Here is a 24,967-nt window from a genome sequence, read left to right as displayed (position 1 = left end):
TATAAGTCACTTGATATAGCTCATAGGAGAGCAAGAGAAACCCCCAGCACCCATGTTAAACATACGACTAGTGCTGTACTACCAATGCACTGATGCACACTTGCACAAAGGAAGAGTTGAAGGTTGCAAAACTAAATAATAGCTCAAACAGATGTCAGTGCAGTCTAAAGCAATTACCTTTCATAACTCACGTTTTCTCCCTTTCCCTTCATAAGCTTTAATTTTGTTTTTCTCAAAAGGAGTCTGTGTGACCTTCCCTTAGATCCTTAGATCGTCCATCCCATGACGGTGAAGACCATTGCTGTATTTTGTAGCTTCAAGCAGATACAAGAAAGAGTAAGTACACTTACCAATTTTTTTTAAGCCCTTTAGCCTTAAACATCTGAGGCTCCATTACTACCCCATTCTCTCCATCCATGGAGAGTGATCACCTGTTCCTCTGCAGCAGCTCCTACGTAAATCACTGGGAGGCAGAGACCACTCCCCTCCACCACCCTCAGGCTTAGCACACAACAGTTTGCTAAAGATTATGCAGCATCCTTGCTAATGCATGGTTGCCAGGACATCCTTGTTCCCTAGCCAACTACTGTACTAAGGCTTCACTGGCAGCCATCCAGCTGTTCTTCATTTGGGAACCTCTGCAGCAGTAAAGGGTGTGTTTTCCCAATTTACTGGAGAAGTCAGTCAGTTTGTTTCTTTTCTCCTAAAGACCCTAAGTATTTGGGCAAGGAGAAACTTTTCACAAAGGACTGTAAGATAGGGAACCTCTCTTTTCCCTTTTCCCTACAAATAAGAGTTTAAGTCTTGCTAGAGATACCTTGGGTTTTGCACTAAACCAGCCAGTGTGGATCATATCATATCAGTGTGGCACCATGCCAAGGCCAACACAGGCACAGCGCCACACCGAGATGGTGATACCTTCACAGTGGAGCTGGGAACTGTTTAGCTTTGTTCTGTGTGGTGTGGAGGCATTGTCTTGGTTGGGAGGAGACAGGGTGCCTTAGCATGTTCTGCTGTTTATAAATACCTCATTCTTCTCAAGATTTTACAGCACTACTGCAACACAAATTCCAGCTAACACTGCGTTTAATATCAAGTTTTCTTAGGCCAACTGCATGTAAGATGGAAGGAGCATGATGACATTAGATAGATAAAAAGTAAAAATAAAAAATGTCTCATGCAATTTCAATGTGGTGGTGACATCCAAACAGTTATTATGCCAGGACCAATTCCAGGCTAAAATTCTGCTCAGTGGCTTGAATAGCCTTCAGTTACAGAAACTGACGGCAGGATCACGGGTGCCAGCAGCAGCTGCAAACTGTTGCCATTGCAATAGCACGTGTCCTGAGAGAGATCAAGGCCAGTGCATGGACTGAACAGACAGAGGAAGGGTCACAGCAAGAGGACAGCTTGACAGGTCATTATTGCTCATGCCATGAGTCTTCTGTCTATGAAAGCCTGCAGGGTGTCACTGGCTCTTGAATGTCTCAGTACTAGGACAATTAACAATGTGTAGTTGTGCCCTTGACTCTCGCTCATGGTAACTTTATAGTACCATTCATGCAATAAGTGCGAGATGAAGAATGGAACGGGGGATGTACATCTAAATGGAGACAATAAAATTTACAGTGTTTTCTATTCCTGCTTTTCCCTGGGTAGGAAAGGGTTTCAAACACTAAAGAAGAGAAAATTTAGATAGGGAAAAAATCAATAAAAGGCAGGTGCCACTATCGCTTCAGCTGTCACTGATACACCCAACAACTATCATCTATTTGTCAGTCCATCATCTGAGAATTAATCCAACTTAACCTATACATAACCTGGAATAAGCAACAGGAATGAGCAAAGAAAGTTTCCTTTTTGGCTCTCATTATTTTGAAAAGACAAGCAATAGAAGTGTGTATTTAAAAACAGGAGAGCTGCACCAGCTCAAGTTTTGAAGGTCTCTTTAAAATCTTATGCAATTTGTAGTAATGGCCGCTATACAACAAGCTGCTAAATCGAGCAGCAATGGACAGTCAAATATTGGCACTCTTTTTATCCATACTGCTTAGATGTTACCTTGCACTCAGGTTGTAGTCTGGGAAAAGCCAACCACGTCCTCTAGATAGAGGAAGTCAAGTCAAATTAAAGACCAGATAACATTTAAGGTTTCTCCCAGCAGGATAGGTAAGTCTCACTTAAAATCACTATTCTGAGACTGCAGACATTGCTATCAAGGTCAGGACAGATGGTCAGGTCAGGTCAGGTCAGGTCAGGTGGGTCTAGGTCCCAAAACAAAGCGTGGATTAAATGTTATGACCACAGAACCAGTGAGGGAAGCTTTTAATAGAGTGTTCAACTAGGCAGTGTACCAGGTGAGCTAAGAATGATATGCACAAAAACAGAGCTTTTGCACTGTTGCAGCTGACTTAACTATCTCTCTCACATATATGATATATAACAGAAGTGGCTGATCCCAAAGATATATGTCAGGTAGTTAAAGGATTAAGACATGTCTTAACTGGACTGCATTTTATATATATTAAAAAACAAGCAAACAAAAACTCCCTCTCTCTCTCCTTCTCTCTGTAGTGACTCCAACAGTACCTGAACTATATACACCCTAGTTTTGTGAGGGGAAAGAAGAACATTGTAATTGCATTTCATTAGGTCTCCAAATAAATAATAAATACTGTGTCTATACTGTAAAGGAAATACATAAGAAGGTAGAAAAGCAATGGGATGTCAAAAGCAAAGATGACAGATGAATCCTAGAGCTACCAAAAGCCTTACCCTGATATAAGCCAAGAAAGCCAGGTCATCAATACCCAGCCCTCAGCATTGCACCTGTAGCTTTAGCAGTTCAGATCGGGGGGGAAAGGGAGGCTCAGTCACTTACTCTAAACAAACTTTCACTGGAGCAATGTGCAGGGAGCAAAAGTATTTTTGATGCCAATTAAAGATTAGAAAAATCATCATTTACAAAATGCCCCTTGATGGGGGTATTTCAAAGTAAACTAAACATCTTTTCTATTTAAACTGGTGGAAAGAGCTGTATTTCTCAAGTTAGTTAGAGAAAAGTGGATTAAAAAGGTGAAATGGCTTATTAAAAATGAGACACAAAGCATTTTACATCAGTACCTACGAGGGTCCATACTAAAGACTATGTCAGATTAACGAAAAAAAAAATAGACATTTATCTAGTCTAAAGCCTCATTTAATATGATGAGCTACTTGAAATCTTGGTAGCCCTCTTCATAAAGCAAAGGTATGGAAAAACAAACAAACACACTTTTTTGGCACAATTAGAAATGTAAAAATAGCATAGACAATATTATGGGTCAGTGAAACACAAACTATATTCATAACACCAAGGTTACCAAAAGAAATAAATTTTAATGTGCAACTTAACATTTTTGAGACCATATGATATCCAATTCTAAAACTTAAAAAGTTTTGGCCGAATGCATTTTATATACACCTGGTCAGATTGGCAAAAAGCAGCAAAGGTAAATTAATAGGTTATCTGAAAAGACCCACATAACTTATGGTTTTGCTGGTGAAAAATAATGCAAACAGCATGAACTGATATTAATAAGTGCACAAAATAATGTGTTATCCCGCCTGGTATATATAAATGTTGGCTATACATATGGTTTTTGGACGGCCTGTTGTCATGGTTACCATTCAGCTGTCTTTATGCTTTAGCATGCCCTGTTTTCTAAGGTTGAGGTTCAATTCAAGTTCACATGAAGCATATCAACTGAAGTTTTCAGATGTGGGCTCTAATGTAATGTGCATCATTTTCTGAGAGGCCAACTTGAAATACTCTTGGCATGAATTTATGAGATGTCAAGCACCTTCAGATGCAGCAGAAGCCAATGCCCTGTATGCAGTGACTGAATCATGAATAATCTGCCAAACAGCACAGTCTGTAACAGTCTTATTTTGGAAAGCCATAAACCTATTTCAGTTGGTATGGGGACTGTTTCTGTACTCCTCCAGGCTGACCTTACCAATGTTAGCCACTAAATGAACAATATGATAGTCTCCCAGCATCATTTACTCATTTGTCTGAAAATATAGAAATGCTTAAGTCTGTAATATAAAACATAAACTTCATTCCTGTGTATAACATGAAATAACCAAATAGTTTGATCCATTGAAATGGAAAACTCCATTTCCCCTTTCCTTTTCCAAATTTCCTTTTAAATGTTGAGGGTCCCTTCTAGCCCAAGCCATTCTATGATGCTAAGGTTTTAGAAGTCATTAAAAAGCCTGAGGTTCAAACCAGAAACACTGAACCTCAGCAATAAAGTCCAAAACACCTAGCAAGGGTAATCAAGAATTCGCTCAGGTAACTCTGTGTAGCGTTTGCATTGTCTTCTACACATGTGCCTAAAGAATTAGAGAGATGCATATAAATACTTTTTGCAGTTCTATAGAAACAGATGTCCCTGCTCTTCAAAGTAGCCTCTTTACCTGAAGAAAATCCTTTTCACTTCTTCCAACAAACCATCAGGAACTACCAAAGACTCCCGAAAGGCTCTTTCCTTCCTTCTCCTTTTCTCAATTTAGCTTTTGCTGAGCAATTGGGAAAAGACACGTTGTTCTTTTTTATAGTGCTGTGCATAGAAACATTGTCTGCTCATAGGAAAAGTAAACTTAGTGGTAAAGTTTTGGTATAGCCAACATCTCTATGAGCATATTACACACAGTTTAAGTTAAGCTTATCTCCTCCTTTTCTCTCCAGAATAAAATATGAAGGGAAAAGCTAGGGAGAAAGTTCTAGATCTGTGTCTCTTCTTTCTAGGTCCATCTCTCACACAATCTTTTTGCTTTCAGTCTTACCAGTTCTTGACTCGCTCCTTTTCTCTCAAAGATAGACATAAGCAAGCTAGTGTCACCCATCGTGTTCCCCATAGTAGGCCTTCCTCTGGCTTCAGTACCCATATTCTCCTGGAAGTGCTCAGATAATTTGGTTTCTTTTTCTCTTGATTGCTGGGTTGTTAGCATCTTTGGTTTGCTTTGCTCCTTAATGAAATTGTCCTTGAGGACATCCGTCTGCAGGGGGGTGACCCAAAAGCACCTGCTTTCAGATAGTTTCTACTCATGCATACTTCTCAGAAGCAGGTAGGGCTTGATTGTTAAAAAACTCTTTTCCTGTCCAACAGGAAATTTCTGAGGAGCCATTTTATACAAAAAGGAAAAATTAAAGTGTACAATACAAATTCAGCATAATTAACAAAAAATTAGAGAACTGGTTTAGCATTTGTTTGTATGAATATACACACAATATATGAGTTACCATGGCCTTCAGACTGCCTCACCCCCAACACCATGTTTTTTATTTATTCATCTTTTGGGACCCATTGAGACAGACAAACAGGGTTGCGTGCATGTTTAATTAGGAGCATTCGATAGCATTCTTTTTTATCAGGCATCTCAACATTATTTCTTAATTTGATTTCACTGTACACATTCTTTGGGGCTCTTCATTTATTTTGATAATAAACGGGCCAGTAAACTATAAGCTTTATCTCCTAAACCCTAGAGTTAAGCATCGTCAGAGACATGGAGTCACAAGCAAATTGGATTGAGGGAGGCCTCTTTGGCCCCCATTTCCTACTTCAGTTTATGTTCAGATAAGTGGAAAATGTTTGCTGCTAACCTCAATGCAGGTCTTCCAGTTCACTGCACAAGTGATACACTTCCATAAACCTGACGATGCAGTCTGTGATCTATGGAAAGAGAAAGAGGGCACTGACATGAACTCCAGATGCACCTATTTGTTATGCTGTGGGCTCTGAAGGCCTACCACCATGCAAAATAGCATTTCATAAGTCACTTCCTAGGCCATTGCATGAGACACTAGCAGTAACATCGCTAAACATGCTGCCTTTGCAGAGAAAGCGTCATCTGGCTTCCCACCACATCAAACATGGAACTGATCAAGAAACTGTCTGGCATTGCAGGATAAGCCTTCTCCTCCAGTGAATAAGGTTACAACACAGATGCATGAGAATGCTTTTATCACAAGCCCATGCTTTTAAACAGGTTATTAGCACAGCACCAGCAGGGGGCCAGAGAAATGAAGACTTGATTTGTTCATTCAAATCAAATAATTATTTACAGCCTAAATGATCAAACTCTGCACTTTAAGAAACAAAACAAAACAACAAAACACACACACTACAACAAAAGAAACTTTATTCTGCCTGCTTGATGTTAAATGGCAAAGCAGCACAGGAGTGAAAATATCCTGAAGCCCTATATCATCTTCATTATCTTCACTGGTGAAGTGAGTGAGAGAGTGGAGAGGTGTGAAATTCCAGCAGAGAGAAACATGCTGTTTTAAGAGGAAGTGCTGACATGCAGGCTACAATTAGACAAAAAATGACTGCTGACATTTAAAAATCATTACAGAGAGGAAATTGTGAGTGTAATTATGTCATCATTGACACTGTTCAAGTGTGCTGATGCATTTTTGCTGATCAAAATCAAGTGTTTATATTTGTAAATAGAATGCACTTAGCAACTCTATCAATGGAAATGTTCTAGCCAAGAACTAAGGAAAACTGAGCCAAGTCACTTTGACAGAAACTTTTTTTTCTTTTGCTTGATTTTCAGTTGCTTTTATTTTTTTTATTATTATTATTATTTGTTTGTTTTCTTTTAGGATCATTTTGCTAACAAGATTGTTTCTTGTTATTGATGACTTTGGATGACTGATTGGGTTTTGTTTGTAGGTGTTTTTTTCATAAAACAATAGGAATGGCCATTCTGGAGAAGGCCAAAGGTCCATCTTTCCAATGTGTATTCTACATACAATAGTGGTCCACAGTTAGATGACTACAGAAGATATAACAGAACAATAAGAACATATTAGCCACACCAAACTCCCAGCTTCCAAAATCTGCTGCTCAAGGACTTCCCAGACTGCTCAAAACCATCAGAATAATCAAGTCTTTCTGGCTGGGTTTAGATGTAGTCTGATTCTGGAGTCAGTACAAACGGAAACATGATGTCAAGCAGGTGGCAAAATATGTAAATGTTATCATTTACTTGGAGGAGTTTGTTGACTGTGCTAATACTGAAGTCTTGGCACTGCGTTACTTATCACAGTTCTGCCTTAAGCACTGTCACAAATCTCTTACCTATGACATACCATTCAATGACAGGGAGAGCAACCAATCTATGATACATACAAATGCTCACTTCAGAGTGGACAAAATATATGGAAGTGTTTGCGTATAGCTGATTCTCAAAACATTTTTTATTTTTTAAATCTCAGAGATCTGGGAGATAATATATAAGTGCACTTTATGCACATGAAAGCAGACATATTTACAAAGGCCCTTGAGGAAAGTAAGAAAAGGTCTTGTCTTCTGCAATGAAACGTCCACAACAAAATATGTCTTGAAATACTAGTGCTCCTGAGGATGGCATTTTTTTCGCAGTATTCTGGAACATGTTTATATTGGAAGTTAAGAAAAAGACTAAAAGTATGAACAAGATAAAGGATGCTTAATAACAAGGCACTCCACATTACAAATACAATTATATTGGAAGGCTAAGGCAGACATACAAACATGAATATTGAATGTCAACTATTCTGGTTAAAACTCCCGCTTCCTCAGTCCACATCTACACAATTTTAAATATCCCCTCAGTATCTCTTTGTTAGTTTTATAAGAAAGAAATATGAGTCTTGGTTTGTCTTTTTTTTTTTTCTTCTCTCTTTTCTTCCTCTCTTTATTGACTTTGCCCTTTGGAAATGGGATTTTTCACAATCCACCTGTTAATTTGCTGGATGTCCTCCTGCAGTCAGCTTGTGCAGGTTTTGGTTGTTTTGTTTTTCTGACACTGGCTCCATCAGTTTCCATCAGTGTCATTGTTTCCTAGATGCCAAAAAATATATCCAGTCAAATTGTGTCAGAATAATGTCAAGCAACTCTATAGTCACCACATCAGCAAAAGAGCTGCTTTCATAATGTCATTTTACAATTGGAGGTATACTGTAATTCATTTTTAGAGTGATAAAAATTTTCATGTCAAAACACAGGAGTCTTTGTGACATTAAAAGTGTACAAATCAGTAGTTAGGGAACAATCTGTAGTGTGTGTCTTGGGAGAGGCCAGTATTTTGAATGACTGCGTAATACATCAGGGAATAGTCAAGAAACACACCTGTGACAAAGCAGGCCACAGAAATATAATTTTATAGAGCACAGTTTAGGTAGCAAGACAAATCAGTACCAACACACAGATCTGTACACTCTATCCAACTGAGAGGAGCGCAGCACCAGTTCCAGATTTCACCCAGAAAGCAGAAATGGAAGCTGTGAGAAGTCCTCTGGTGCATCCTCAGCAACAAGTCAAATCTCCATGGTCTTTGCTTTTAGCTTTAATGATGACTGTGTTTTGTGGGAGACTTTATTTTAATCAAGACAGTAATAGGCATTCCATAACTTCCCTAAGAAGTTGTATCCATCTACACTTCCAGAGACCTTTACCTGAAGTCTAATTTGAATCTCCATTGGCATTAACTCTTTGAATACCTACCCTGAAGTTCTTTTGATGGGACAAATTTTTAAGTTTTTGTGCTTAACCCCTTACAGAGCTACTAGCCTCTATAACACAGCAGCCTAGATTTTCTGTACTTAATCTGACAGGCACAAGTGTTGGTCTCAGGGTATTGCTGGGTCCTCCTGCTCAGGCAGAAGGAAACGAGCACCTTCCCAAGTGAAACTGCTACTGTACTGAAATTAGAAAAAATATCGCAGGCAATAAAAAAAATACAATCTCTTGGAGACCAGAGGGACACAATATTCCATATAGTTTATGATTCCATTACAAAACAATTTCTCAGTCTCTCATTTGCCAAGACATTGTCAATATAGCATGATGATGCTGCTCTGATAACCCAATTCTGTAAGCTGCCTCCATTCAAAGCACAAAGGTGCTTTTTACAAAAACAAACCAACCAAAGAAACCAACCTCAGAGTACTCACCGCAGTGAGGCATGAACTTCAGAAGCTACACCAGGACTAGGAAATGCCAACACTGAAAGACAGCTTCAGTATTTTTATTCTTGCATTATGTATTTTTAACAAAGCCAATGCAAATAGCAAGTATAGTGACAGTATTCAGAAGAATGATTCTATGGAAAGGCATTGGTTATAGCAGTAGGTACTTATAGCAGTACAACGTTGGTTATAGCACAGAGACTATGTGGTACCTATGAATGCAATTTTATATCACTTTGTTTTAATGACATGGAATGATCTGTCCTGACAGCTTTCAGAGAGGGACCAAATTTTAAGGCTTTTAACCTTCGTTGTGAATAACCATCCATCTCAGTCGTCTTTTCTCATCAGTTTACTGAAGTAGGGAATTTACCAACACACCTAAACAAAACTGAATGATCACTAAAACAATGGAGCTCTACCTCTTGATGTTACTGCAATGTAAACGTCAAATAATGGTAACAGAAATGCGGGTTGCCTGATTTTAGTAAACCAAGTGTAAGAAAAATAATTATTCCAATCCATTCTACTCTGAAAGGCTTCCACTGCACGGCAACAAAAGTACATTGCTATAAATGCCACCGTAGTAATCAGTCTCAAAAACTTTTAGAATCTCTCAGTTCCAAGAATGCAATACGTTATTTCTGCTATACGATGAATGAAATAAACATATGACCAAGGTATAGATGGAAACATGCAACAAGTCTAAAGGCCAGCCTGAATAAAATGAGAACAATTTAAATGGAATAGTATGATTTATCAGCTAAAGATTTTCTTCTGTAAAATATGTTCATTCTCTTCCTCCAACAGTCAAGTCTAACCAAAGAGATCAGCAAATCTGAAAATGTGGGAGCAGAGTAACAAACCGGCACAGAATGGGAAGAATAGAAAAGATAAGACGCTATCCAAATTTGATTGCAAGGAAATCTTTTGCTTCTCAAAATACTGCTAATTAGCATTATTTGCTCAGGATTTATTAGTTAAATTTCAACTGTTATGCCTATAAAATCAATTGTGCTGCCTATAAACCTGAATTACGTTGTTACTTGGTATACCTTCATGAACATTTTGCAATGCCTCAAATCAGTGAAATGTTTTTCTATTTTAGAGTAAGTCAGAGCTGACAACACTGAATGTAATGTACTATTGGTGCATTTTAATGTAACTGAAATAATTACAATCTTTTATTTACTGAATTTTAAATAGTAGTATCCACAAACCAAAATATCGCAGTATTTGATTTAATATGATTTTAATACTTCATGCAACAATTGCTTCTGGTTAAACAATTGGCATTAATTATGCATGCATGAATCATTCATAAACCAGGGTTTTATATCCATCACAGCATCAAAGCAGGTTTAGACTTACAGACACAGATCCAAGGGAGATGGTATAGTTCCAACCTGCAGTTGGCAAAAGCAGCCCTTGCAGTCAAACAGATTGGGAGGCTCGGATGTTTTAATGCCAGGGCATTTGTAAACCTGGTAAGTTCACCATGCTCAGATAATGTAAGTCAGTGTTGTTTATAGACACCGAAATATGACAGCTAAACGTCTGTCTTCTCTTAGCATCAGTTCATCTGCTTCTGCTTTTAATGAAGTGGTGAAAATAGACATTGGCACCCCTGGTGAAACTGGTGCTACCAGAGGCTGAAAGAACTGTAAGTCAGCCTTAGGAGAGGGTACTGGGCAGTGGTAAGGCTTTAGCTTAAGTATCAGGTCCAACCTTGAACATGTCCTTCACAAAGAGGGAAGTGAAAGGTGAGAGTGCTACCGGGAAAGAGCTCTGAGAAGAACCAAACATACAAAAAATAAAATGAAAGCATTATATTGAAAAAGTAGAGAGAATTAAAGTGGAGAAGAGATGACTGGGAAAACAGTCTGCACAGAAAAGGCTAGTATAAAAACAAATTAATTCCATCTCCATGTGCTCAGCAGGTAACGAGACAAGTAAGAGCAACATAACTGACAGCAAGGAAGACTCATGCTGGATGTTAGGAAAAGCTTTCTAATCATAAGAACCAGCACAGACATAGCTTGCTTTCTGGAAAGCTACAGAGGTGCTGTGTTGTGAAGGTTTTAAGAACAGGCTAGCCTGACACAACCAGAAATGAAGTAGATGTGCCAGGGCCTATTCTGGGGCAGTCCTACGTGACCTCTCCTGCCTGCAGCATCTTAAGCTTTGTAGAATGTAGAAAGTGCTCCACACTCCTGCTAACCTACACGTGCTTGCAAGGACTGGCATTCAGTAATTCCCTGCAGCTCCTGCACCCTAGGTAGAGGTGGTATTTCTGCCGTTTGTGTTTTGTTGGGGCCATACACAGCTTCCAAATGAGTAAGCTGAGATGAGGCACCTCCCTGCCCGGGGCGCTGCTGCCACTGATCCGATACATACAGCCAGTGTACAGCTCTGGATTATATTATTGAAGCACAGCTGTGGTAGTGACCTTTTAAACACCTAAATCCTAATTGTACTTAGACCTTACCTATCAAGTTTGTGGGCCAAAATATCAAAAGGCCATCTTTCTGTGGGCTTCAGTGATGTCTTCAACTAAATTTGAAATATTTCCCAACTGAGTGTCATGTGAGAAAGTTGGGTTGCCCTCTCCTCACAGTGAGATAAAACACAAGTGATGCCACACAAAGATGTATGGTCTTAGACCATGACAAAAACAGAGTAGATGAATGAGCTTCATTAGAACTTATTTGTCACTGTAAGAGGGTGGGACACTAAGATCTTTTGCAGTCCTGGTTGTGATTGTCTTGAAAATGTCCTTTTCTTTCCAGTTTACACTGGGAAAAGGGGCAGCATGCCCTTCAGATATGCCACTCCACAAAGCAAAGTTCACACAGGGCTTCAATGTGACCCTGGAACTGATTTATGTCGTGTGTCTTGTGCCTATTTTAAGACCAGGATCTTCCTTACTCTACCTTACAACACTCCGCCAAATTCCTTTCAGAGGTGCATTAAACAGACTACCTCTTGGGCTACTAGGTCTAAGGAGTAAGTAAAATTAAAAATGACAAAAATAAAAGGAAAAACAAATTAATAAGAAAGCCTTAAAAATATTTTAAAAGTCAGTATTTCAAGAGGCAAAGTACAAATTTGCAGAAGAAAATTCATAAGCGGTGTTAAGAATTCACCTACATCTTTCTTTTTCTCTTAAGAGAGTGCCCAACTTCCTGCTGAGAAGAGCAACTCTAGAGTGGATCACAGGAAAGACCCACCAACCTACTGCTGGTACTGGCTAGGTGATGCACTGCTTTATTTCACAGCAGCTGAACATCTCTGCCTTCAATGGCCTGTTTTCATCAGTCACTTTGTGCAGGAGGTTTTAGAAAAGCTTTTCAAATCACCGTAGAATAAGTAGGAGTATGCCATGGGTACACTTGTAGTTAAAACTAGTAAGTAGTCCGGTTCAATTATGAAATTTAAGCTACAAGTGCTGCAGCTGAAGTTTTCAAAATGTGCTCTCAAAATAAAAAGTCCTCGCTGAATGCCTCTTGAAAGAGTAAACAGCCAGCACAGCTTTGAGCTTCACTTTGTGCTTCACTTGCAATAAAGTTATCTGACCCAGCCTCACACCTCCCAGCCTCTAACTCTGCAACAGGTCACCACAGCATAGTGTTACATGCTATAACCTTGCCCTGCCATTCACACTTGATGTGGTCACGGCTTGATTTCTAATGGCGTGCTAGGACTCCTGGCCAAATTTCATTGCTAACGGGGGAAAAAGCCTGACAAACTGTGTATTTCCAGTGCAATCAAAGGAAGACAGATTTGCCTTTTATTCCAAAAATATATTTTTGTATGTACACGTACATATGCTTGTGTATATATATGTATAAATATATTCACTCTCATATATATGTATATATCTTGCAAGATGAAGGCTTCTTTATGTGGCATTTAAGACTTATAGTGTCCTGAGAGAAAAGCAACCAGCTGCAACTCAGCCAGTCAGTTCAGTGTGAGCACACCGAGTGAGCCATTTGAGATACATGTACATGATCTTTCAGCTGCACAACATCCCATTCATCAAATGATTCAAAAATGGAATATGTAAAGGTGGGAAAAACAAGCTGCAGAGGCAAGAAAAAAACAATTAGCAGAAAAGCTTAGAGAAGAAAAAAAAAAAAAAAAAAGGCCTGAAAAAAATCACCACATTATCATTTCAAGTTCCTAGAGCTGTCCCAGCTTCCTTTAGGGTGATCACAGAGCTAGGGAATTCTTTGTAGTACAGCAAGAGTACGGAAGTCTTCTAGTCTCCTAATTAGGCACTGATAATTTTGCAGGAGACTGCAGGATTCAAAGTATACAAGGTAGCACTAAGCACAAAGTTGGCTTTATATCCTTTGCCCCACACCCTTGCCCCACCAAAAATTTCAGATATGACAAGCCTCAATTTTAGGAAAGAGGCTGTTATAGTCTGCAAATAGTTTCCATCCTGGAAGAAGACGCACCCAACAGAATTTAAACAATGCATGCTGCAATCTCAGTTACAGTGGCATAAATTAGGATCAATTCCACTGAGGTCAGAACAGTTATGCCAGCGTGAGACACATGAGGATCGAGACCAATTAACTGCAATAGAGTTAATTCTCATCTACTTTACCACAAATCAGAATCTGGTCCCTGGCTTTCAGTTGGATTCAGTCCATGTAGTGGGCCAAATCTGCCTCTGAATTTCAAAAGAATAGATATTGAGAAACTGATTTTATTGGAACTATTCCCAGTTACAGTACTGCAACTTCTGGCCCAGAGACTACTCAATGTCCAGGCACTGAGCTGTAGCCAGCAGTTGAGGTCCCTTCGAGCTTTGGCCCAGGTGGACCAGAACACTCAGAGCCCACCCTGCAAAAGCATTTCTTTGTCATTTGTGGTGCTGCAGGTCAGACCTATTTTTGATCACAATTATTTCTCACGTGGATGAAGGCGGTAATTCCAGAAATAAAGCAAACATGTGGAACACACTCATCTACCTAGCTCCTCTCCCACCCCCAAGAATATTTTTTTGACTTGTTAACTACTGGAATTTGATCTTCATGTAATACAGGAAAAGTGTAACAGCGATACCAATGACCTTAGTAAAGTGCAAGCTGTGAATAGCCCTGGTGAAGCGAGCAGCCTGAAAAGAGATAAATGTTGGTATGCCAGCTGTTTGCTTCTAATGCAGGTGAATAGCTTTAGAAATATTTAAACCAGTTGGAGTGCACTCATCTCCAATCTTCATTAATGGGAAAAATAAAGAAGAAAAGTAATAAATCATAAGAAGTGCAACGACCACATATACCAACATTTAACAGCAAAGATTCTTCCTTCAAAGTTTTGCTGCTGTCTCTCTAGACTGAGTACTCCTCAAGTTTCCTTCCTGCCTGGTTACACATGAATTTCCATTGTGCACCTCCTAAAAGAAGACCATGTCTTTCCAGAGATGAGGAGGTGGTACGTGGAAACCTTGCATTGTCTAGGAAACTTCAGTACTGTCTGGGTGTCACTAGCATTACCTGGCACATTTTTGCCCTCTCTAGTGGTCTTTTCCTGGCCAGTCAATATAAGCAATACTCAAGAAATTTGCAGGACTGTTCCTCAGAACAACTTTTATCAAACTACACTTCTCAGGCTACAACTTCATAATTTACAGCAGTTCTTGTGAGGCCATCTAGACTCTTTAAAATGTTCATAAAAAGCAGCCTTGAAACGAGAAGAAAAAAAAAAAAAAGGTTTTAGGCTTTTTTTGTTTGTTTTCTAGTTCAAATGTGTAACTGGGGAGTATGAAGACTCTGTTGTCTCAACTTAATGATTAAAGCTGGAAAAAGCAATTTTATGCATGGGTATGGAAATGCCTCATACCTCCTGAAGCGTTTTGTACCTGTCCTCTCAGCATGCAGTCCTTCTGGAGGATTTGGACTCGACCTCACTTTGCATCTTTCAGCTGCATCCCAAGATTACACACTGTGATAAATATTTTTCTAGAGATGCTTCTTATAAATGGGAGTTACGTCCTTCAGCAAGGCCTCTGCAGGGGTGGTGAAGGGGAAGAAGGATCAGAACAGAGCAGGGAGAAGGATTTTTCACACCAGCTGGAGTGAAAGGTCTGTCTGAAGCTTTCCCCTCACAGGTTTTAGGAAATACCAATGGCAGGAGCAGTGATTTAGGCAGGAACAGAAGGAAGAAGCCTAGCAAACAGCTACAGAAACACTGGAGAAAGGCATACAATTTAAATTGTCACTCATGGAGGAAGAAGACTGGCCTACTTGATGGAGAGGAAAACGCAACACCAGTTGAAGGATCTGGGGACTGTCTGCCACCTCTTCTTCTGCATGGGTGAAGCAGCTCTGCAGAGCTGGGTGCTCTCCTTTACAGTAGTTATCATAAAGTAAGTGAGAAACATAGCTGTATACGATCAATTCCCTATTAAGCATTCTTTCCTGTTATTTAAAGTTGAACTGATGCAGAGCTTAATGACTCATGCTTTCTGACAAATAATATACCACACAAATGAATTTCAGAGGGAGCGGTACACTTCCTGAATTTGAATGGAATTTAGCAAATAGACACAGATGAAACAATGCAGAGAAAAAAAAATAAAATGTCAAAACACTTCATTTTAGTATTTTCAAAATGGAGTGTTTCATTCTAGAAATGCCAAAACACTTCCATTTCAAAACAAAGACTTCTGACTGTCATTTTTAAATTGGCCTAAATTTAAAAAGAAAAAAGCTTTGAAATGTGTGAAACAGCCCAAGACCAAAAATGAAGCCACTCCTTTGAAGCTGAACTAAATATTTTGGGTTGAACAAAAAAAGATACTTTTCCTGATTATTTTTTGTTTTGCCAACTTTTTCTTTTTAAATTTGGATTTGAATAAAACCAAAATAAAATTCTGAAAAAAAAAAAATATTAGTTAGAATATTGACCAAAATTTCATATATTGTGAAGCTCCAGCTTTAGGTAACCTAGCTCCTAACATGCCTCTTGGAGTTTAATGGAGCAGTCAGGCCCATTACTTCCAAAAAGCTATTAGAGCATATTGATTTATTTTTAATTGGAAAAGCTGAATGGATTTCTTTTTATAATGGTGAAATAACAGAGGTTTCATCTGAAAACTCCTAGTCAGAAATACCCCTCTAGCCACGTAAATGGTAGACTTAGGTGATCAGGGACATCGCTGTGGTGCTGCATCAGAATGAGCGCCCTGCTGAGCCCAATCCTGGCACCCAAACTGCCTGAGCATCCACACTGCCCTGGCTTGCTTGCACTTGGGCCTTGCCTTGCACGAGGAGAGAGAAAGCAGCTCGCATCTAGATTCTGCTTCACACAGCATTGCTGCCACGTGCTGCAGCCATTTGGCCGCAGAGGCTCCTGTCCCTACCTGAGAACAGCCATGTAAGGGAGTAAAGATGTGGCACTTGTGAGCCCCATCACAGAGGGCATGAAAAATGAAGCACCAAGCCGCCATTCTCCCAAGAGGTGCAGCAGCAGCTCTCCAAATCAATACTTTCAACCAGAAATATTTGGCTTGCAGGTGTTTGGCTTTCTGATGAATAGCCCTAATTTTCTACAGAAAGCAGATACTTTTTTTTTTTTTTTTTTCTGGAGAAAATACTCTCAAAAAATTCAATTTTCCCTTTAAAGAACAGATGGCGATAGAAAATTTTTAACCTATAAGATGTAACAACATGCATGATTTTTCTTCCCCAAAACAATCTTTTCTGCATACCCATTGAATTGCTACAGAAAATTGCACTAAATGTCACTGGCTCTGAGCCGAAAACATTGCCTGCTTTTTCAAGCTCTAACAACAGATTTATTTAAGATGTTTCCCTGTGTGAACCTTGCTTTTTCTCATATTCTCAGCCTATTAGAGGAAGGCCAACATACCACTGTATTGCATCTTACTTGATATGGTGATCATGGCCCCATGCCAGCCAGCTGAAAAAGAAGGGTGCTCGTAAAGACCTGCAGGCACAAAGAACACAGAACAGGTCACCAGGGTAGAGCAGTCAGGTCTGGTAGCTATCTTAGAGGTACAGAATGATCAGCAAATGTTTAATTACCAATACACGTGTGCAGAATTTCTAGAAGGCTTTTACTTACTCGCTTCCAAAAGGAAAAAAAAATAATCATCTATGTCCTGAATTCACTATGATTCAATCAGCGAAAGAAAGGAAATCCAGGGTTGGAGATCGCCCCCTCCCCACTGTCTATCACAATGGGTTACCTTCCTTAATTTTACCCGACTGTGTCATATTGTGACCAAATATTGGAGGCTTGATCCTTAACTCTGAAGTTTTTCTCTTTTGTGGAATCAAGCCAGAACCACAACATTTTTGAAAACGCAGTGCTTCACTGTATTGAATGCAGTTTTCTCTGTGAGAGTAAAACCAAACAGCTTCTACCCTTCCAAGGGATGTTTTTTTTAAATTGTCTTTAACCATTTTTCTTTGTGTTCATATTGGCATTTGATTAAAACTATAGGACATCTGATTCAAAAGATTATCTTCAGAAGACAAATAAGGAAACTTTAATGATTTTTCTTCAAATATCTCCTATCATTTTTTATAAATTCTTTCCAGTTTTGGCTTGACATTCTAACACACTTCAGGATTATCTGAAAGCTAATTCAAGTAATACTTTACTTTGGCCCTGCTTTCTATTATTTTCATGTGTCAGTATTAATTGTATTTAAGTACTCTCTTCAGGAACATTTGAAATAAAATAGAGGTTTTAGAGATCAAAATCAAATATACACGTATATATACATGTGTATACACATATGCATAGCTGTCAGAAATTACTCACAGTTGCAGTGTGTGTTCAACTAGCCAAATACAATAAACAAGTCATTCATTACTTTAAAGTTATAATGACCTTAGTGATAACTTTTCCTGAATAAATAATGCAAACTCTAGCCACAGCAAAACTTACTGAAGTTTAATTAAATATTTTAATAGAGTTATGCCTTATTCAAGAGAACTCCACAGAGAGAGGTTTCAGTGGTTTATATGGAGGAAAAGAGATTCCACATCAATAAATACGTTGACATCTACCAGGTAAAGTGTTCTAATATTCCTCTGGGTGCAACTTCTCTCCCACTAACGCGTTGGACAGTTTAGATTAACACCATATGCCCCTTAGTAGAATGAGCTGGAAACCAATGTAATACTGTGAATTCATTCCATAGTATTGTTTTCCCAGCATTTCCAGTATCCTCAGGTTACGGGTTGATGATATGGGCAGAATAATGAAAGAGGAGAAAAAAAACATGGGGACAGGTGGAAGCACAGAGCGAGCAGAACCACAGGGAGGAAGAAAGGCAGGAAGAAAGTTACAGAGAAGTTATGGGAACTGAATAACAGGTTGTTTTTTGTCTTTTTTTGGTAGAATAAATAGACAAGGGGGATTGTCCAGTGATGTTGAGGATATGCCGGTGTTCAAAAGTGATGACAGTAAATCAGAAAGGGCAATGGCTCTTCTGGAGATGTGGTAAAGACAATGGATAAGATGAATTATTTCTACATCTAGAGATACACAGTATTGAGTGGCATCACCACCACAGGCAGATCTGGTGAGAGAGAAGAATCAGGCAAGCAGGAGCATCAGAGAAGTTACTGCTTACTCTTAGAGGACCAGAACTAGGATGTGTCCCCTGTGCTGCTCCTAATGCTGTGTCACTACGTAAAGCACAGTAAGGGAAAAGAAAGGAAGTAAATAACTTGCCTTTTAAGTCTATGTATCAAAAATTATTCCCTGACTCTGTGTTTATACTGTAGTTTTCTTTGCAGTCAGGATTAAAGATTGCTTATTTGTAGCAATTTTATTTATCTAAATAATCTTTAAAAATTATTCATTTAATTAGTAGCAATTTGTATTAATTGGGGTGATAGGCCTAGCCATTGGTTAACCTTGCACAATAGGTGTATGTGCCTCTCCATCAGCAGATGAGTTACTGAGTTACACAGACATGGACTGAGCTTCAGATGGGACTCCAGAGAATTGACTCCATACAATGTCTATGGATTGGCTTCTTTAGATAAAGGGCGGGGATGAATGCTCTGTTATACCAGAGGCAAACATGTTTCGGTGGGGGAAAAAAAAAGGCAAAAACCCACCACCACCAAGTGGATAGCCTCTTTTCTTCATAGACAGGCATTTAAAATTTCTTTACATTGTTTGCTAAGAGGAGCTCTGGGCTGGTCTGTTATTTGTGAAAATGACTCATTCTTTTTCTTCATGGGTTTTGTATTTGAGGACCTAGGACTAATATCAATATTATTTTCTGTATTTCATGATGAAATATGCTCCTACTAGTGGAGAATGCTGGAGTAAACAGCACCAAAGAATGCAAAATATTTGCAGGTGGTTATGTTGTTTTTAAATAAACTATGGGCCAGAAACATTGCAGACAGAATCACTGCAATCCATCTCTGGTAAAATAATGACAAAATACTCCTAGTTACTCAATTAAAAATACCAGAATTCAAACTAAATGTTATTCATAACAAATAGTTCAACTAGCTGAATCCATGGTGTGACAGTGACAGCTATAATGAAAATCAGTGATGCTGCAATTTATTATTTTTTATCCTTTCAGAGACTTCATAATGTGTTTTCAATTAGAGGCAATCCAGCATTCAAACACTAAGGGACATTTCTGTGTAACCAGTCTGCTGCTGCCTGGCACCAGTATGAGTTAATCCTTGAAAATCTCAAACCCCCAAGCACGACATAGCTGCAACCCCAACACTACAGGTTTTCCTGAAGAAAAGGTATTTTCAAAATAAATAATAATTTAAAAAAATAGTATACTGTCAATGAGAAGGTCTAAATAATGGTCAGAAATCCTACAAACAATTGAGAGGTGAGGAAAATTTAGGCTCAGAGCTGAATTTCACAGCTTATATGCAAAGATTTCTAAGAAATATGATTTTTTTCTCAAAGCTGAAGAGAAGCAGGTATTCAATATTTTACCTTGCTTAGATAAAATGGACATCTGAGAGTTTGACTTTAATCCTAAACTAGCAGTGAAACAAGCAAAAAGAAGTAAGAAGGGAGGTGTTTTCTAACTAAATTGCATACAGCTGTCTTGCCAAAATTATCCAGTGTTGTAGCAAGGCACTGACATAAAGTTATGCAACTGAGTCAGGTTCTTGGCTGCAAGATTTCCATCCGAAGGCAACTTTCTCTTATTTTGATTGTGATAATCCTGAAGCCAGCCCGACTGTTTCCTTAGTGCATGGGGTAAGGGAAACAGCTCGAACTGTGTGTTCCTCTGCGTATGAAGGTTTCACAGAGCATAGAGGCTTGCTTGCCAACAGAAATAGCACCCACAAAAATGATTTATATTCAAATGGTCAATAGTTCAGAAAAGGATAAGAGATTTTCACCATAATACATAGACTAAAATTTGAAATAGGTGAGAAGAACTAATGCTTGATTCTAAATTTTGATCTGTTTTCTTTCCATTACTTTGGTTTACAATCTAAATTCTTGCTCCACAAACCTTCAATGCCCTTCAACGCCTGTGCATAAACCAAGGGGAAGCATTAAGTGCTGGTCAGGCAGAGGGCTCTGGGCTGGTGGCTCCTGAGCAGAGAAAGTAAAGTCAAATCATAACCTGTATCTCTTTGTCTAGAAAGTGCAGGGGTAACGTTTCCAAGCAAGATTTGTATCCTGCAGTCCTAAACAATGATTTTGATCCCAGTGACTGTCAGGAATGTAACAGGGTTTGTCCCCCAGATAATGTTATATTTTTAAGGTGCATAGATATTTACATGCATAAAACAAAATTATAATTCAGTAGTAAAAGAATTAGAGAATATAACCGAGATCTTAACCATAGGAGTGGTCCCATTTACGTCAATGGAATAATTTTGCTGTGATAAGGGTTTAGAGAATCCGGCCTGTGTAACAACCATCTGTGCTCCTTGGGTTTTATCCTTAGATAACATTATGCTCTAGCAACAGAAAGAAAATGCCACACTGACAGGTAACCCAACCTATTTCCAAACAGCATGCCAAGTCACTAACTACTTGGGTGTGACATTTGACTGCAGTTGCTTTCACACTTCGATTTATTCTGCTGCTCTCATCAGTGCCCTGTTTCCCCTGTGCAAATTCCTGCAGACACGTTAGCATGGAGACTGTCACACCGCTGGTCCACTTGTCACAGTTGAGCTCTCAGCTATTCAACCAACACCCTGAAATTGACCCCAGCCAAGGTGGCAGCTCTACACGCTACCTTCTGCATTAAATACATGGCAAGATGACCCTTACCTCTGCAGCCGCTACTACAGCATACACCAAAAACCTGCTGTTCTGTGAAAATATATCTTTATTAAGGCACAAAGCGTTGAGTCTTCTTCAAATATTTAAGTTTTGCAAAGTTACCTTCACTACAGTATATTATTACTATTATTTATACACTCAATAAGTTAATCAAATTTACTGTTTTTCCCTTGCAGATGATCAAAGGGAGGCTTGGGCCAGTCTGTAGGATCTGGCATGGCCCAGTAGTCACAAGAGACACGGTGTCTTTTTTAGGCAGCATTCTGCCCACACAATAGCAGCAAATCAGTTTCACTCAAAGAATTCATGGTGCAATGCTGTAACTGTTTTGTGATCAAAGTACTGCAAAATCATGACATAGTTTAGTATTTCTGTGTGGCACAACATGTCAAACTTTGTTTTCATTTTATTTTTTTAATTGTTTAACTTGCAAGTCAGAGAGGCTTTTTCCTAAAACCAAAGAGAAAACTCCTTTTGCAGTGAGTGGTACAGAGATAAGATAAGAAAACCCATCAGCAACTTCTGCCAAAACATATTCAAGGTTAGCATCACAATGCTTGGCTTGTAGCACATCCTTATTAAAGACAGGCTTTCTCAAGAACTTGTGCAGTGAATTAGATTTCTAAAAAAGCTAAGAAATAGCTAAGAAATGAGACGCCTATGAATGGAGTGGGACTTAGGCACTTCTGTATTTGTTTCCCCAGGGCCTTCCCAGATATAAACATTCTCGTGGAGTCTCATATTTTATATGGTGGGAGAGGATTTTAGAATAATCAGCAAATTCTTCTCAGTCAGAGCAAGAGCTTCCTTCTCAGCTGAGTGCCCTAAGCACTTGGTCACGGGCTGTCCTGAACTGACGGACAGGCTCTTTTCCTATTAGGGCATTTTAACCCAATCTGAATTGCTAAAGAATCACTGACCCAGATAAAGAAGCACTGCCAAACTGATTGTGCTGGCTAGGGTGCTCCCTGTCATCTCTGAAACTGTGATTCAAGTATCTGCTCCAGAGTGAAGTGAGGAATGTCTAGGGCACAGAAAGAAAGAGAGACACAGAGTACCATGGAGCAGACTCCATCCCCTCAGGAGCTTCACGTTGAGACATGGTGCCTATAAATTTGTCAGCCGATGGTCAGCTTTAAAGACTGATCCAAAGGCACCACAAGAGAGCAATGGGACAGTTATCTGTGCAGGTGTACTGTGTATCCTCACGCTGACAACAAACCCTCATCTCTTGCAGGAAGATTTTTGCTGCTTCCCAAGCTGACTGTAAGGGAAAGGTTCACCAAGAAGGGGAACTGCCCAAGGTGAGTGTAAATTGAAAACGCTCTATCAGCCGGAGCAAGTCTGTACAGTCAGCAACTCCAGCCAATGTGCCTACCAAGTCGTGGGGAGAAATATGGTGAACAATTTCTAGATCCAGTTTAGTACTACTATAACATCAGCATGATATTTCAGGGATTTCAAGTAACTTGTGATCAGCATAAAGGTATCACAGCTGTTTCTGTAAATCTTCACAATTCGGCACTGTAACATTCCTCCCTTGTAACATGCCTCCTATGAATGATGATGCAGCACAAGGCTTGCTGTCAAAACGAGATAACTCAAAACCCATGCACGCACACTGAGACTGAGCTCTCACTGTTATGTCCCTGTAATACTCAAAATGGAAATAAAACACCAGGAGATAGCAACGTTGACTTTCAGAGCAAGAAGGGCAGCATGAAAAGATAAAATTTTGCTAGAATTGGCTAAGCTGGACCTAGAGCTGTATGAAGCTCACAGCTTTGGCTTACCTACCCTTTAGGAAACCAACAAATTTCAGATTTAAGTTTGCTGGAAAATCAGACTATTCAAACTTTGCCACATCTTTTCCTTTGCTCATTATCAGCACTCAGTTAACGTCCTGCTGACTCTGACACTGTAGAGGACCAGTAAGACCATATATACTCAGAATCATCACACAAAAGATTTCAAGAACAAACAAGGAAAATGACCTAGAACTGACTTACTATTCCCTAATATCTGAGTATTTCTGAGGTCATTTACCTGCACTAAAGAGATTATACAAGGTTTTCTGGCCCTGAAGGGAGGATTTGGAAGAATGAAAGACTTGGATGATTGCTGGGATCTTGAAAGCTGCAGACAAATGCCCACCAGCTGTGATCTTTGCTTTGTAAATACATTCCTCCCATCCACGCAACAGCATGGCAAAGCAATCATCTAAGGTTAGCTGTGAGAGAATTACCTGTACACCGTGCTGTGCCAGGATAACAGAATTTGCAATGCTGTGTGTTTTAGATGAATCACTTTTGGTGTAAAAACTCATGTAACCATTTAAACCAGAGTTATACTGGATCATATCATGGCTGGATCAGGTGAAATTACCATACATTACTCTCTCATCCCCTTGTACCATTTTAACAGAGCTTCTTGCAGTCTCTGTGCCTAGAGAACCTTTTCCCTAGAACTCCCATTTCACTCCTGCACGTCAGGAAAGTGACTGGAGACTGTCACGAGTGAAACATAGTGGCTGGTGTAACACAGAGTTCTGATGTGTCAGGTGGGTTCAGCATGTCTCCTGGAATAATTTAGCACTCTGTGTGCAGCCATTAACACAATTAAATCCTGAAGAGGAAGGTTTTGCCTCCCCAACACAGAGTTTTGTTCCAACCTTTCTTCATGTCACACGTTCACAACCCCGTATGACCAAGAACATGTTTTTGGAAGAACATTCTGTCTCCCAGTTGTTGCCTGTGAAAAAGTACTGTGGTTACCAGACCACTGCAGCAGCGTCAGTAACTAATGCCATTCCAGAACATCATGCTACTTTTTTCAGATGACTATATCATGCATTTGGCTTGTACAAAAAGTACTGTTCAGTGAGAGGTATAGTCACTAGAAAGAATTTTTTTTAAAAGAATGTTTACATTTCCTAAAAATTAAGGTATATGACTTTTTCCTGTGTCTATAAAGAACACAAGGTTGAATAAAGTGTTGTACCACTAATGAAGTCAAAATCATGTTGAAAAAATATCATAAAGCCTTACCAAATCATATTTCAGATGTTCTGTAGAACCCATTCTATTCTTTAAGATGTATGATTTGTATAAGAGAGAATTATTATTCACATCTTCTTCTGAAAATTTAAAAAAAATGTATATAGATCAACAAGTTTTTCTGTATCTTTTTTACAGGAGCTGAACCCATTGATTATATTAGATGTGAATTTTTCCTTTCCTGTCCACTCACCAGCAGTGTGGAGAGCAATTCAAATCATATTTCCATGAACGTTTAGCAGCTGACTAAATCTGCTAGCTGCAGATTACCTGCCAAGAAGACACTGCAAACAAACCATATGTACATTATTATACACCTATTTACATCTAAGGAACAGTCTAGTTTACTTTTATCGATACATTTATATCAACTTTCACAGTGCTGGAACAAAGCATTTTCAACAGGCAGTTGCTTCAGCAAATAATATGCCCCCATTGCTAGCTTTTCAGGATACATTTCTTGGAGAATGGGTGGAAGCTTCCAGTAGCTTTGTCTACCATTGATGTAGCAATGCGAAGAATTAATGAGCACTGAAAATGTAGTTCAAACATAGTACAACTTTCTTCCTTGTTCACTCTAGCAATATAGACAGAATAGATATATTCT

The 24,967-nt window shown here is 39.1% G+C and overlaps 2 long non-coding RNA genes across 2 annotated transcripts in view; one reads left to right on the top strand and one right to left on the bottom strand.

Annotated features, from left to right (window-relative positions):
• Positions 1–24,967, bottom strand: part of LOC311441080 — a 76,730-nt gene that overhangs the window by 6,032 nt on the left and 45,731 nt on the right. The gene's annotated exons all lie outside the window — the stretch shown is intronic.
• LOC311441084 lies at positions 297–24,627 on the top strand. The gene is made up of 3 exons (XR_014695790.1): positions 297–336; positions 22,542–22,608; positions 24,499–24,627. It is a non-coding gene; the product is annotated as an uncharacterized lncRNA (long non-coding RNA).

Source organism: Aythya ferina (assembly GCF_964211825.1).
Source record: "Aythya ferina genome assembly, chromosome: 9".
NCBI lineage: Eukaryota > Metazoa > Chordata > Aves > Anseriformes > Anatidae > Aythya > Aythya ferina.
This window is presented reverse-complemented; position numbering and strand designations above follow the sequence as displayed.